This window comes from Jaculus jaculus, chromosome 4, assembly GCF_020740685.1.
Source record: "Jaculus jaculus isolate mJacJac1 chromosome 4, mJacJac1.mat.Y.cur, whole genome shotgun sequence".
NCBI classification, from domain to species: Eukaryota; Metazoa; Chordata; class Mammalia; order Rodentia; family Dipodidae; genus Jaculus; species Jaculus jaculus.
This window is the reverse complement of record NC_059105.1, coordinates 26,156,683-26,170,746: the sequence shown is the minus strand read 5'-3', so window position 1 is coordinate 26,170,746 and position 14,064 is coordinate 26,156,683. Positions and strand designations below refer to the sequence as shown.

At 39.0% G+C, this 14,064-nt stretch overlaps 1 protein-coding gene and 1 pseudogene across 1 annotated transcript in view; one reads left to right on the top strand and one right to left on the bottom strand.

Moving 5' to 3' along the window:
• The window catches only part of Vwc2l (von Willebrand factor C domain containing 2 like), a 169,792-nt gene that overhangs the window by 31,989 nt on the left and 123,739 nt on the right, over positions 1-14,064 (top strand). The window lies entirely within an intron of this gene.
• LOC123460311 lies at positions 1,250-1,376 on the bottom strand (annotated as a pseudogene).

Below are 14,064 nucleotides of genomic sequence, written 5' to 3'. Positions count from 1 at the left end.
CCCTTTTAACATGAAGTTAATTTGAATTTTTAGTTCCTAGTCACTCATTGCATTTCTCAGTTGTCCATATGTCCAAATATTTTTTCTATTAGTTCATGTACAGAAATCTAACTGCATTCTAAGTGAAAAGTAGGAACAAAAGCTAACAATATTTAGCTGGAGGTTGTGTCATGCCCATTCTCTCTCTCCTCTCCCTCTCTCTCACTCTCTCTCTCTCTCTCTCTCTCTCTCTCTTTGTCTGTCTGTCTCTCTCTTAAAAACGTAAGTAAACAATACATTTTTAAAAAATTATGTTTCCTGACCAAGTAGGATTTCCTAATATCATGGAAAAATCGTTAAAATGAAGAATTCTAAGAATATAGTTTTCCCTATGTCTAAATTCAGAAGAAAGAACATGTTGCTATTTCTCTAAAGAATTTTTTTTTTAAGTAGATAGAAATTAGCCAAGGTAGTGGCAAGCTCATCATGGATGTACAAAATGGCAACCCTATTGCTTTGAGGCAGAAGGATAACAAGTTTTAGCCCAACCTGGGATTCAAAAAAGCTGTGTGTCAACCCTTCCTCACTCCCCACTCCAACCCTAAACAATGACTATTTTTTTTTTATTTATTTATGAGAGAGAAATGGAGAAACAGAGAGTGAGCATGCCAGGACCTCTAGCCACTGCAAATGAACTCCAGCTGTATGCACTGCCATGTTCATGTGGCTTATGGGAGATCTAGGGAATTGAACCTGGGTCCTTAGGCTTCTCAGACAAGTGCCTTAACCGCTAAGCCATCTCTCCAGCCCTAAAATTTTTGACATCATAAGTGAATAATGTTTTACATTATAATATATACTTGCATCATCAAAAATGGACAGAATTGTTTGATAGGTAGACATAAAGACATTCCTAATAAGGTCAGGTGTAAGAAAGGTACCCACTTTTATTTAACATTTTGGAGAGATAGATAATAGATTAAAAGAAAGGATAGATGATAGATAGAAAGATAGATAATAGATAGATAGGTAGATAGTAGATCCATAGATAGATAGATGCTAAGTGCATACAGACAGACAAACTTAGATACACAGATAGATCATAGATTCCTTGGTACAGGATAGGAACTGGCTGATACAATTAGAAAAGAGAAAACTTAGAGGACCAGAATTAGAAAGAAGGTGAAACATACCATTTACTAATGATATAAATGTGCACCTAAAAGCACAAGAAAATGAACTATTACATGTAAGAGAACTTAACAAAATAGTGAGGTATAAAACAAATGTGCAGATTTCATATGTGCATAATATATGCATATATTAGAAATATAAGTGTTATTAAACTAATAAGAACAGCTACTACACTTGATCTTAGCCAAATGCTAAAAATCAATGTTAGGTATAATTAAAATAAAACTGTGCCATGAGTACATGAGGCAGAGATAACAGTGCAATATAGTGCAAAATTCATACACACACCAAACTAAAAACTAAAATTCAATTACACATAAAGGCATATTTTTGTTGTTGTTGTTTATTGAGATAGGGACTTCATTTAGTCTAGGCTCATCTGCAATTAGTCTCAGGCTGGGCTAGAACTCACATTGATCCCCCTACCTCAGCCTCCCAAATGCTTTGATTAAATACATGTGCCATCATGCCCAGATAAAGTCATATTTTTAACTATTAAATAGGTTGTAGAAAAATATATCAGGTCAACAAGATAGTTATCTGTAAACAATAATTTCAAACACTTATCCCAAAATTCAGGATAAATTTCAGGAAAGATTTAATATAATTTTCAAAAGGAAAAAGAAAATCTGGGCAAATTGATCAATAATGTATCTCAAAGGGCTTTTGCATACATAAGGAACTTTTAGAAATTAATAAATAAAAGACAAGTGGATGCACTTTAAAATTTTTCAGATAAGTCAAAATATACAGACAGCTGGGCATGGTGGTGCATACCTTTAATCCCAGCACTTGGGAGGCAGAGGTAGAAGGATTGCTGTGAGTTCAAGGCCACCCCGACACCACATAGTTAATCCCAGGTCAGCCTGAACTGTAGTGAAACCCTACCTCAAAAAAATGAAACAAAAAAATTACACAGAAAATGAAACACAAAATGACCCATCAAAATTTCTTAAATCTACCTATAAGAAGGAAAATTAAAAATTATTTCCAGGGTTTTTTTTTTTTACTGTATGCTAAATACCACATTTTAGGAATCCATTCTGGTAAAAGAGACACTTGTCCATTTTGCTTATGGATATACAAATTGTTTCAGCCATATAAAGGGAAATTTAATAATACTTATATATAGCTTTTGCCTTGGGAACAATTATGTGAAATGACAAATGAGCAACTATGTTCAATTTAATCTCATTCTTTGTGTTTCTGATTAATAAGAATGATCAAAAAGTTTGCATAAAATGATCAATTTTCCAGGTATGAGGGAGTACATCTTTAATCCCAGCACTTGGGAAGCAGAGGTAAGAGGATCATTGTGAGTTCAAGGCCAGCCTACCACTATATAGTATATTCCAGGTCAGTCTGTACTACAGTGAGACCTTACCTCGGAAAAAAAGCCACACAAACAAAAAGGAAAATTTTAAATTTCCTCTTAACATGTTTCTTCTTGATAGGTCTTTTTTGACTATCCTGTTGATAGCCAAATTACTTAAATGAAGACATTTAATAAATACTTTTATTAAACTATATTTTTTCTACATAATTGTAGAATTTATATTGCCATAAATATTTGAATTTTCATTTCACATGGTTCATAATTATGACACTGATACAAATATATTTACCAGCAATAGATATTAGATTCCTTTAAAAATGTGTTTTATTTACTTGGTCTATGTGTGTGCATGCTGGTGTGCATGTGTGGGTAAGCGTGTGCCAAGGTATACATGTGAAGGTCAAAGACAACTGTTCAGGTTGACCATTGCCTTCCACCTCATTCTGAGGCAGGGTCTCTCATTGTTCACAACTCCATTCCAGGAAATTCCCCTGTCTCTGCATCACTTCTTATCATAGGTGCATGAGAGTTACAGAAGCCCACCACAGCTTCTAGATGGGTCTGGAAATCTGAACACAAGTACTTTTATCCAACCCTCTCCTCAGCTCCTAGACTACTCTTAGATAAAAAGATAGACATTAAGGACTGGAGACATGGCTTAGTGGTTGAGCGCTGGCCTGTGAAGCCTAAGGACCCTGGTTCAAGGCTCGGTTCCCCAGGACCCATGTTAGCCAGATGCACAAGAGGGTGCATGTGACTGGAGTTCGTCTGCAGTAGCTGGAAGCCCTGGGGCACCCATTCTCTCCCTCTCTCTCTCTCTCTCTCTCTCTCTCTCTCTCTCTCTCTCTGTCACTCTCAAATAAATAAGAATGAACAACAAAAAAAGATTGACATTAAAATAAATAACATTTGGGATAATTTTAAATTAAAGTCACAAGGTTTACAAAGAACTATAAAAATATTAAGATAGACCATGTCTAAATGTGAAAACTCAAATTAAATTGCTATTTTTCTAATAATAAAAGCAGTTTCTATCCAATTTTCTATGTCATATAGTTATTTTGATAATATGATAAAGTAATTTTTTTTGTGAAATAAGATGTATCTATGTAGACCAAGTTGCCCTTGAATTCACCATCTTTCTACCTTCATCTTCCAAGTACTGGAATTTAGATACACTTCAGCTGACCAATTATTCTTTACTTCTTTTGGAAAATTTAAATACATAAGAAAGGATGCAGTTGGTAAGAGTGTGGAATTCAACCTACTCACTGAAATAAAAATAATTCACAAAATACATAATTTAAAGTAAGATGTTGGAATTATATTAAACAAACACAACAAGGGAAAAGGAAGTAAGAAAGTAACCAAAGTAGATTAGCTACTCTTCTTATCACTATGAGCAAATACCTGACCAAAGCCACATAAGGGAAGAAGGGCTTATTTTGGCTTATAGTGTCAACATAGTCCACTGTGCTGAAAAGCCTGCAGCAGGACCGTGAGGCAGCTGATGACATTATTTCACAGTCAAAATGCAGAGGGAGGGCTGGAGAGATGGCTTAGCGGTTAAGCGCTTGCCTGTGCAGCCTAAGGACCCCGGTTCAAGGCTCGGTTCCCCAGGTCCCACGTTAGCCAGATGCACAAGGGGGCGCATGCATCTGGAGTTCGTTTGCAGAGGCTGGAGGCCCTGGCGCGCCCATTCTCTCTCTATCCCTCTATCTGTCTTTCTCTCTGTGCCTGTCGCTCTCAAATAAATAAATAAATAAATAAATAAATAAATAAATAAATAAAAATAAATTTAAAAAATGCAGAGGGAAATGCATTCTGGTGTTCTTTTTACTTACTCCTTTTATTCAGTCTAGGAACCCAGAGCAAGAGTTGGTGCAATTCACATTCAAGGTGGGCCTCCCCTCCCCAAGTTAACCTCTCTGGTAACATCCTCACAGATATCCCTAAAGATATGCCTCCTAGGTGACTTTAGATCTTGTCAAGTTGATTATAAATATTAAACAATTCACCAGGTATATGTTGAAATTAAGTATACAATTAAAATGGTGTAAAAGTATGTGGTTAAAAACAATGTATTATTAAGCCAAGTATGGTGGCACATAGTTTAATGCCAGCACTTGGGAGGCAGATGCAGGAGGATCAAAATGAGTTCAATCTTGAGACTACATACTGAATTCCAGGTCAGCCTGGGTGACAGTGAAACTTTACCACAAAAAAAGAGTAGAAGTATTATTGAACTATATTAGGGTAATTATTTTCTTTAAAAAAAAATACTAACTTACACTCCTATTTTACCCATTGTATAGAAACAAATTTTAGTGGATTAAAAGTCTTAACATAGGACTGGCAAGATGGCTAAGCATTTAAAGTGCTTGCCTGTGAAGGCTAAGGACCCATGTTCAACTTTCTAGGTCCCATGTAAGCCAGACACACAAGTTGACACAAGCACACAAGGTCACACATGTGTGCAAGGTGGTGCATGCTTCTAGTGTTCCATTTCAGTAGCTGGAGGCCCTGGCACTCCAAGCCTCTCACTCTAGCTCTTTCCTGTAACACAAAAAGGCCAGTCTGTCGGGCTTGCCTCAAAGAAAAAAAAAAAAAAGGCTAAAATAAAAAAGAAATCTTAAAGAAACTTTTACATTATTATACATATTAATTTCCCAGAACTGTGAAAGCCTTCCTAAATATTTAAGCAAGTAAAGAATGTTTAACAAGAAAATCAAAATGTAAATTAAGTACAGGCTTGTCATTAAATTACTGCATTTGTTAAAGGAAGGTAATGTCCAGTTTTAGAAATGTGAAAGGTAAGAGGCTGTCACACACAGCAAGTGATACATCCTCTCTGAAGGGCACAAAAGTTTGTGGCTGCGTGATCTAGCAATGACATTTCCAGAACCTGATAAAGGAGAGATGATCAATCAAGAATAGAGAGGGACATGCATGGAGAAGTTTACCACAGAATTGCTTTATAATAGAAAGAAACTTGGAAAATTCAAATATTTAGGAACACCACTCCTGGACATGTACTTAAAAGACTCTGGGTCCTACCCACACATCATGCTATTCCACTCTCAACTGAAAAGGAATGGAATCAGCCTAGCTGTCCATAATGAAAGTATGGCACATATGCTTAATGGAGTTTCATTTTGCTATAAAGAGAAATGATGAGATTTAAAGGAAAATGGATGGTTGTAGAAGTTATTATAGTAAATGAGACAATCCAGGCTCATAAAGAAAACTACTACATGTTATTCTCTTGTGTGGGGCCTAGATTTAAATTTTTATATGAAGGTGGGTGAGTGAATAGATCATAAAACTAGAAGGGGGACACTGAGATGGGAAAAGGAGATCTTAAGGAAGGTAGAGAAGATGAAAAAGTAATAGACATGTGTAGGTAATGAGACCATTGAAGTATGGAAGAATGAAAGCAGGGGAAAGGAGTGGGAAAGGAAGGTAGAAAAGAAAAAACTAAATATGAAAATACCATATTAGAACCCATAAGTCTATATGCTAAGTAAAATCAAAAAATATAAATAAAATTTAAAAAGTAAATTTAAAATCCATAATATACAGACATGTACTACTGAGAGAACATGACATATAATATTGCAGAGAAAATGAGGATACCTGCTTCCCACAAAAATGACTTATTCATGCTACATTATTAAATTAGTCAAGTTTAGGTAGATGATAGATAGATAGATAGATAGATAGATAGATAGATAGATAGATAGATAGATAGATAGATAGGACATAAATACATATATAGATACAGATGATACAGATATAGATATATGTGCATAGATAAAGTATATATGACTCCTTTGTTAAAAAAAAGAAAAATATAACATATTATCCTTATAACTTAAAATTACTATTTAAAAAAACAAAAATTAGAATCTAGTTTTATAATTCACTGATTAAATAATCAATGACATGTCACTAAGTAGAAATTGCACCAATTCCTTGTTATAATTTATTCCCTGTAAATTAATTAACCAGCCAATAATTTCTACCACTTGACTTTTCAACTCCTTTATGAGATTCCTTTCAAAGCATTTGGAAAGCTTCATTGCCCGTTTTATGCACCTATTAGGGAAATTGCTAAAATATTCACTTAAGTATAACCATTTACATTTTCATGAAAGTATTTTGAAATATCAGCCTTAATTGGGTGAAAATCTTTCACCTTAATTTAATATTTTTTCACTACCTCTCAGGTAGACAATTAGTGACAAGCGTAACAGTTATAAAACAAACAGGCTGATGATGAAACATTTCTGTGGGAAGTGCACAGCACATATCCTTTGGCTAAAGAGACCCCTGAACAGTTCACGATGAAAGCATGTCCTCTGAGAGGAGTTTTAAAGGCTGTATTTCATCAACTCCACCAAGGAAGGTCAGAATTATCATATTCCTATAAAGTAGATGTCAAAACAGAATAATAATAAATAGCTACTTTAATCAGCCACAAACAATAATTCCCCATTTCTTTCATAAGGCATCCTCCAAATTATGAAAGGAAATATTTATGCCTATGTACTCTCCAGACTACCTAGATTCCCTTCTAATTCATTCAGCAAACTAAATTTCAATAGCATTGCTGAGAGTGTTGCCACAATGAAAATTAGTGCCACATTCATTTCCCACTAATCACATCTCCTCTATAATTATCTGGACTACCCTGCCTTCAAGAAAACTTAGACTAGAAGAACAACACATGCAAAAAGAAAAGGAACTTTCTCAGTGTATCTCCCTTAACAAATAGGAGTTTCTTTCACTAACCTACATGGATATTTAGACCAGTGTTCAGTGCCCCACAAAACACATATCTCCACTTTGATAGACATGGGGAAGTTGCAGTATCTCTTCCAAGTGCCCTGTAGCTCTTGACTGCTCTTTCCACCTGCCCAGTGGGTTTCAGGGACCCAAGGAAGATTCCTGAGCACACAACACTGCCTGCCTTTGATCCTGACCTTCCATGTAGTCTTGAAGAGACTGACCCCAACAGTATCTCACACAACACTGACTGACTTTGATCCTGACCTTCTGTGTAGTCTTGAAGGACTCTGACCCCATAAGTATCTATTGACTACATTCCCCAGAACTCAATTTAAATCCTCCTCCTAGCTTATTCTAGAGATTATTTTCAATTATACTTTTTTGTAGACTTCTACTGTTTCTTTTAAGGGTTGTGTATTAGTCAGGGTTCTCTAGAGGAACAGAATTACTAGAATGAATTATTTTATAAAGGGAATTTATTGGATTAGTTTACAGTAGTCCAATAGCAGTTGCAGGCCTGAGAATCACCGAACCTGGTAGCTGCTCAGTCCATGTGGCCAGATGCCTCAGCAGTCCCGACCCGGCACTGCAGATGGTGCCGGAAAGCCTGGAGGCTTCCTGAGGAGCCACTGGGTTTCAATCCACGTGGGTCTTCAGTTGATGTTGGTCTTTAGTTCGCACTGGTCTTCAATCCATGCTAGAAGGTAGCGAGCAGCTCCGGCAGCCAAGTGGAAGGAAGGAAGGAAAAAGGGAATTCTTTTACCCAGAGCTTCCTTATATCAAGTCCCTCTCTGAGCGGGGGCCCCCCACTCTGGGGGAAGGGCTCACCCTGGGAGAAAGACCTCCTCCTTTAGTTGATCCTTCCTAGAAGCAGCCTGTGGATTACTAAACAGATCAAGTTGACAACACCTTAACTATCACAGGTTGCATACTGTAAACTCTAAAAAACTTCTTCAGTAAGCTGTAGATAGGAGGAAATAGACAACTGGACTCATAAACCACATTCCATAGGAGCTGTGGATACCGTTTCAGAAGTTGTCAAATAGTGTGGGATCTGACTAGGAAGCCAAGACATTGTTTTTTTGCCAAGAATCAATAGAAACAATTTCATCTCTCTAAGGATGTTCACACTGCCACATCTTTGAGTCTCACTGAGAGCACAATGTCACTGCTCTGTCAATGCAGTGGTGAGCTGTGTCCACAAGTGACCCCAAAGTATCTAGAGCACAGCCCAGGCACCCACATGTCTCTCACCAAGTGGTCACTCTCTGGCCAATGGCAGAGATATGGTGCCCAGTCTCACTTTGTCCAAAGCTCCTTCTGAAGCAGACATGTTAGGATGTTCTGCTCACTTCTTCCTTCCTAGAACATCAGCACCACCATGGTGAGGCCTGGGCAGTGCACTGGAGGGGGAGAATTCCAGAACAACCTGTTCCCCACACACCGCCCCCAACAGCACTGAGTGTTAACTTTGAGCACACATATACACACAGTGTTGTGCAATATCCCCTTGTATCTTTTCCTCTCCTCCTCCTCCTTCTCTTCCTCTTCCACCGCCACCACCACCACCATCACTACCATCACCTCCTCCAACTTTTCCTTGTTTTGTGAGACATATTCCCACTGTGTGGTTCAGGTTGTCCTCACATTGTAGTGACCCTTTGCCTCCACCTCTCAAGCACTAGAATCTGGATGTATTCAAAAGCGTGCGGGCAGGCAGGATAAATGGCTCAACAGATGAAGGCACTTGCTTGCAAAGCCCAGTTGCCTGAGTTCAATTCTGCAAGATACACAAAGTGGCAAACTGTATGAAGTTTATTTGCAGTGGTAGGAGGCCCTTGTGTACCCATTCTCTGTCTCTGTGTGTCTACCTCTTTCTTTGTCTCTCACAAATTAATAAATAAAATATTTATTTAAAAAAAAACACACACACTTAAGCTGGGTATGGTGGCACATGCCTTTAATCCCAGTGCTCAGGAGGCAAGAAGTAGGAGGATCGCCGTGAGTTCGAGGCCACCCTGAAACTAGATCATCCTGGGCTAGAGTGAGACCCTACCTTGAAAATCAAAAAAAAAAAAAAAAAAAAAAACCTCAAGCAAGGGTAAGTCAGAAGTCCTCTAAGATGCTCTCCCACTGTTGTCCTTGGGATTGATAAAACTCACGGACAGGACTATTTGGCAGATACTCATTTGGTGTGTGAGTTCCAAGGTTTCTTTTCTCACACATGAGATTAAGCTTTCTTGGGCTTCTACATCCCCTTGTCATTGGTAAAGGAAACCCCCAACTCTGAATGCTGTAAAAATCCAGCCCTCTCTTCCAGTAGTCATAGCTCTGGGGAGGCAGAGACAGGTGAATCCCTGGGGATCTCTGAATACTTTGTGTAATCTGGGTAAAGTGATAGTCCTAATCTCAAAACAATAACCTTGAGAGTGCCAGAGGAAGACCTCGGGACTCCACAGGAACTCATACAGCCACCCATCCTTATGTGAAAATAATAAACAAAATGCATACATTTAAAAAGAAAAGAATAATGTGATGTCAGTCACTTTTGTGCTAAATTCATGTTGTTCGTTAGCCAGTATTCTTACTGACATATTTTACTACTTGTAAGGAGTTTAAGTATGTTAGTGACTACAATGCCTAGATCATAGCACGTCTAGGACGGGTTGTTACTTTAATAGTTGTTAGACTGATTTCATCATTAAATGGAGCAGTGACAAAATATCTGAAAGGGGCAACAGTTTCCCTTAGCATCCCTCTCCTACTCATCTCCCAGCATCCCTTGCTCCCTGGCTCACCCTAAGGAACCTCACCCAGAAGTGCTCTTTTCTGGGCCAGGCTCCTTGCTTTCCATAAGCAAACCAACTGGGCCTATTTTTACTGATTCTCCTTGCATGATCCCAAGACTGCACAACACTGGAAAAACATGTGTAGCTTAAGTGGTATATTTAATCCCTAAAACTTTGACCATTTCCCTTAAATATTTAATGGTATTAAGACATTGCGAAAGAGGTGACAAAAAGAATGTAAGAGCCAAAGGAAGGGTACCATTCCTTGTAATGCAACTGCCCAGAAAGAAATTGGCCTCGATATCCATGACCTCACAGTCCCTAGCAATACCTTCACAAGACCCTCACAATAGGAGAAAAAGATGATGACATCAAAATAAAAGAGAGACTAATTAGAGAGGGAGGGGATATGATGGAGAGTTGAGTTGTGAAGGGGAAAGTGGGGGGGGAGGGAATTATTATGGTTTATTATCTGTAAGTATAGAAGTTGTCAATGAAAAAATACACATTAAAAAGTTTGCAGAATAAAAATCGTTATGAGGGCTGGAGAGATGGCTTAGCAGTTAAGCGCTTGCCTGTGAAGCCTAAGGACCCCGGTTCGAGGCTCGGTTCCCCAGGTCCCACGTTAGCCAGATGCACAAGGGGGCGCACGCGTCTGAAGTTCGTTTGCAGAGGCTGGAAGCCCTGGCGCGCCCATTCTCTCTCTCTCCCTCTATCTGCCTTTCTCTCTGTGTCTGTCTATCTCAAATAAATAAATTAAAAAAAAATCGTTATGACTGTAAGAGTATTTGTGCATGTGTGTGCATGTATGTACATGAGCAGGTACTAGAGAAAGCTAGAATGGGCAGCCTTCTGAAGGACTGAGCAGCTCTTGGGTTTTATAGTCATATCTGATAATTTTGCATAATAGGCTAACAGGACTTTTTAGTGCCATTAAGAAAGTGATGAACATTGACCAAATTAATATTTGTGATTTGAAAGTGTTTACTAAAATCATCTGAGCCTAATTTGAAGAAGAAAATTCATAAAATGTGTCGTCATGTCAGCATGGAGAAAGAACAATTTTAGGGTACTTAATTCTAGCAAGCAAATTATACCACTAGAAAAATCAATCAGAAATGTGGTACCAAACAAGAACAAAGAAACCTGTTAACCAACACCTCTCCTGCCAAACAGTGATGGGAAGCCCTCCAGGAATTATAGTGGCTGAGGCAAAAAGCCCTTGCAGTAAGTCCTCTGGTATTTAGATGTTGCTCTGAGCTACATTACTTCAATCCATCAGCAATGCTAGTCCTCTTTTGAAACAAATTTATGGCTGGATGCCCCTCAATGAAGAAAAGAGTCATAAATAGAAAATTGCGATATGGGTATTCATTTTGCTTACACATGCTCCCTTCCTACCCTGTGGTAGCACAGAGGAGCTATAAATGCCACTGCCTGTCCGGCTAGGTTACAAGCCAGCCCTCTGACCTCTCTGTCCCTTTCACCTGTCACTTTGATGTGTTCTGGGTCCATAAACAACACACGTGCCTTCTGGAAGGCTGAGCTCAGTTTCCAGCCTTGTTAAATGACAAATAGTCAGCCACATTGTATCCAGACCTCAACAGCCTCCTTCCTCCAAGTCCCTGGGACAGGATTTAAAATAGCAGCATGACACAGGCTTATGTCTCAATGTCCCATGCTCAAGGCAAGGGGTTCTCTCTGGCTGCACTTGCTTCATCTGGTGGTAATGAACTTGGTGACTTCTTTGAGGATGGGCAGTGACGACAAGGAAGAGTCACAGGAGGGAGGAAAGTAAGTCCACCTATCAAGCCCAGATCCCTGCAGGTTGGTGGTGAAAAGTTGCACTTCATTTCAATCCATAGTAGGTAAAACAGCCACATGTCCAACCTGAGTGAAGTATCCATCCCCTGCTGTACAGACATCACAGATGGACAGAAAACTGCACAAATCATCAGAATAGCCCTTTTAGCCCACACACATGTACACACATACACACACACCCCAGAGGAAATACTCTCATGCTCACAAACATCTTTCATTTCTAAAATTTTCAATTAATGCCACTAAAATTTGAGAGAAATAGCTGGAATATTGGGTATTAAACCAGTTAAGGGCTGAGGCGATAGCTCAGTAAGTAGTGTGTGCCTTACAAGTATGGAGATCTGAGTCCAATCACCGTGACAAAGCCAGGCATGGTAGCACACGCCTGTGATCTCAGTGGTGGAGAGGCAACCACAGGATGATACTTGCAGCTCGCTAGCCTACCTGTCTAGCCTACTTGGTGAGTTTTAAGCCAGTGAGAGAACCTGTTTCAAAAAGTGGTGAATGTTGTTTCTGAGCAACAACACCCAGGGTGGTTCCTTGGTTCATGTGTGCACACATCAATACACATGCACACTGCACACATATGTACACAAGAAAACACAAGTTACATATATCTCCCAATACCAAGCATTTTGGGCTTTATCGAATAAGTCACAAAATACAGGCTAAGTTTGTTTATACTAGGGGTGACGAGGAGATGGCCAGGAGTTCTGCCCCAGAGAAGAAAGGACACCTAGTCTAAGCACCAGTATGACTTGTCAAGGAGGAGGGGACATTGGGAGAGGGAACAGAGATGGACATCAGCTGATGGCAATACTGTTTTCATGATGCCTGATCTAATGATGGTAATCAATCTAAGGCTACTAAGTATACTAAATAAGCCTTGAAAAGATCCAGGGCATTTCAGGCATTAACCTACTTAGTTTGTACAACACTCCTCTAAAGAGGAAACAATTACAATTATTAATTGGCATATGGAGAAACAGAAGCTAGGCTAAAGTGTATGAATTTCCCTCAATTATTTTGCTAAGATTTTACCCCTGCTGTATCCAACTTCAAAGTTCAGGTTCTAAACCAGCACTTCTCAATGTGTAGCACTCAACCAGCAGTACCCACATCATCTGGGGACTGATAAGAAAGCAACCCTGTGAACATCCCAGAGCATCAGAATCAGGAGTTCTGGGGGTGGTACCCAGCCATATGTCTTATCAAGTTCCCAAGGTGAGTCTGATGCTTCTAGCTGAGAACCATATGTTCCCTTTGAGGTGCTTATGTAATAAAAGTCTGTTCTATTTCAAATGAAGAGAAAGCATGGAGTGGAACAGTAAATGCTGAAATAACTCCAGCCAAGTACTATCTGAGAGGAAGTTACAACAGGGCCAGAGGCAAGATCAGGCAGAAAAGAAATGGGCAGATGACCAGGTGTGGTGTCAATGCCAGGCCGCTTATGTTGGAGTAGGAAGGAATGGCAAATACCAGTGTGGCAAAAATCTGCATCTCCAGATGCTAAAAGTAAATAGGAGTTGCCAAAAAGACAGCTTTCAGATTATGATGTTTAAAATGGGGCTGGGGAAATGAGTTAGTGGTTAAAGGTACTTGCTGTCAAAGCCTGCCAGCATTCAATTCCCCAGTACCCACATAAAGTCAGACCACTAAAAGATAGAAGCCCTGGTGTGTACACACACACGCAAATAAATTTCAAAAATTTAAAGATAGTAAACAGTCATTCTCAATGGTCATGCCATCCCATAATAACAAGCACGTGATCTTTCCTGCAGATAAAAAAAGTCACTTGAAAAGCACAACAATGAAAAGACATGCAACTGAGAGGCAGGGAGGGGAGCCCCAGCATGATGGCGCACGCCTTTAATCCCAGCAATCAGGAAGCAGAGGTAGGAGGATCCCTGTGAATTCGAAGCAGCCCTGAGACTACATAGTAAATTCCAGGTCAGTCTGGGCTAGAGTAAAACCCTACCTCAAAAATACATATATATATATAAAAAAAAATAAATGTTCCAAGTGAATTATTCTCTCTAGATTGTTATGGTAACATGTAATAATTTTTTCTAAATCATAATTATCTGCTAGAACATTTTATTCTGGGATAGAGAGATGGCTTAGGGGACAAGTGCTTGCTCAGTAAGCATG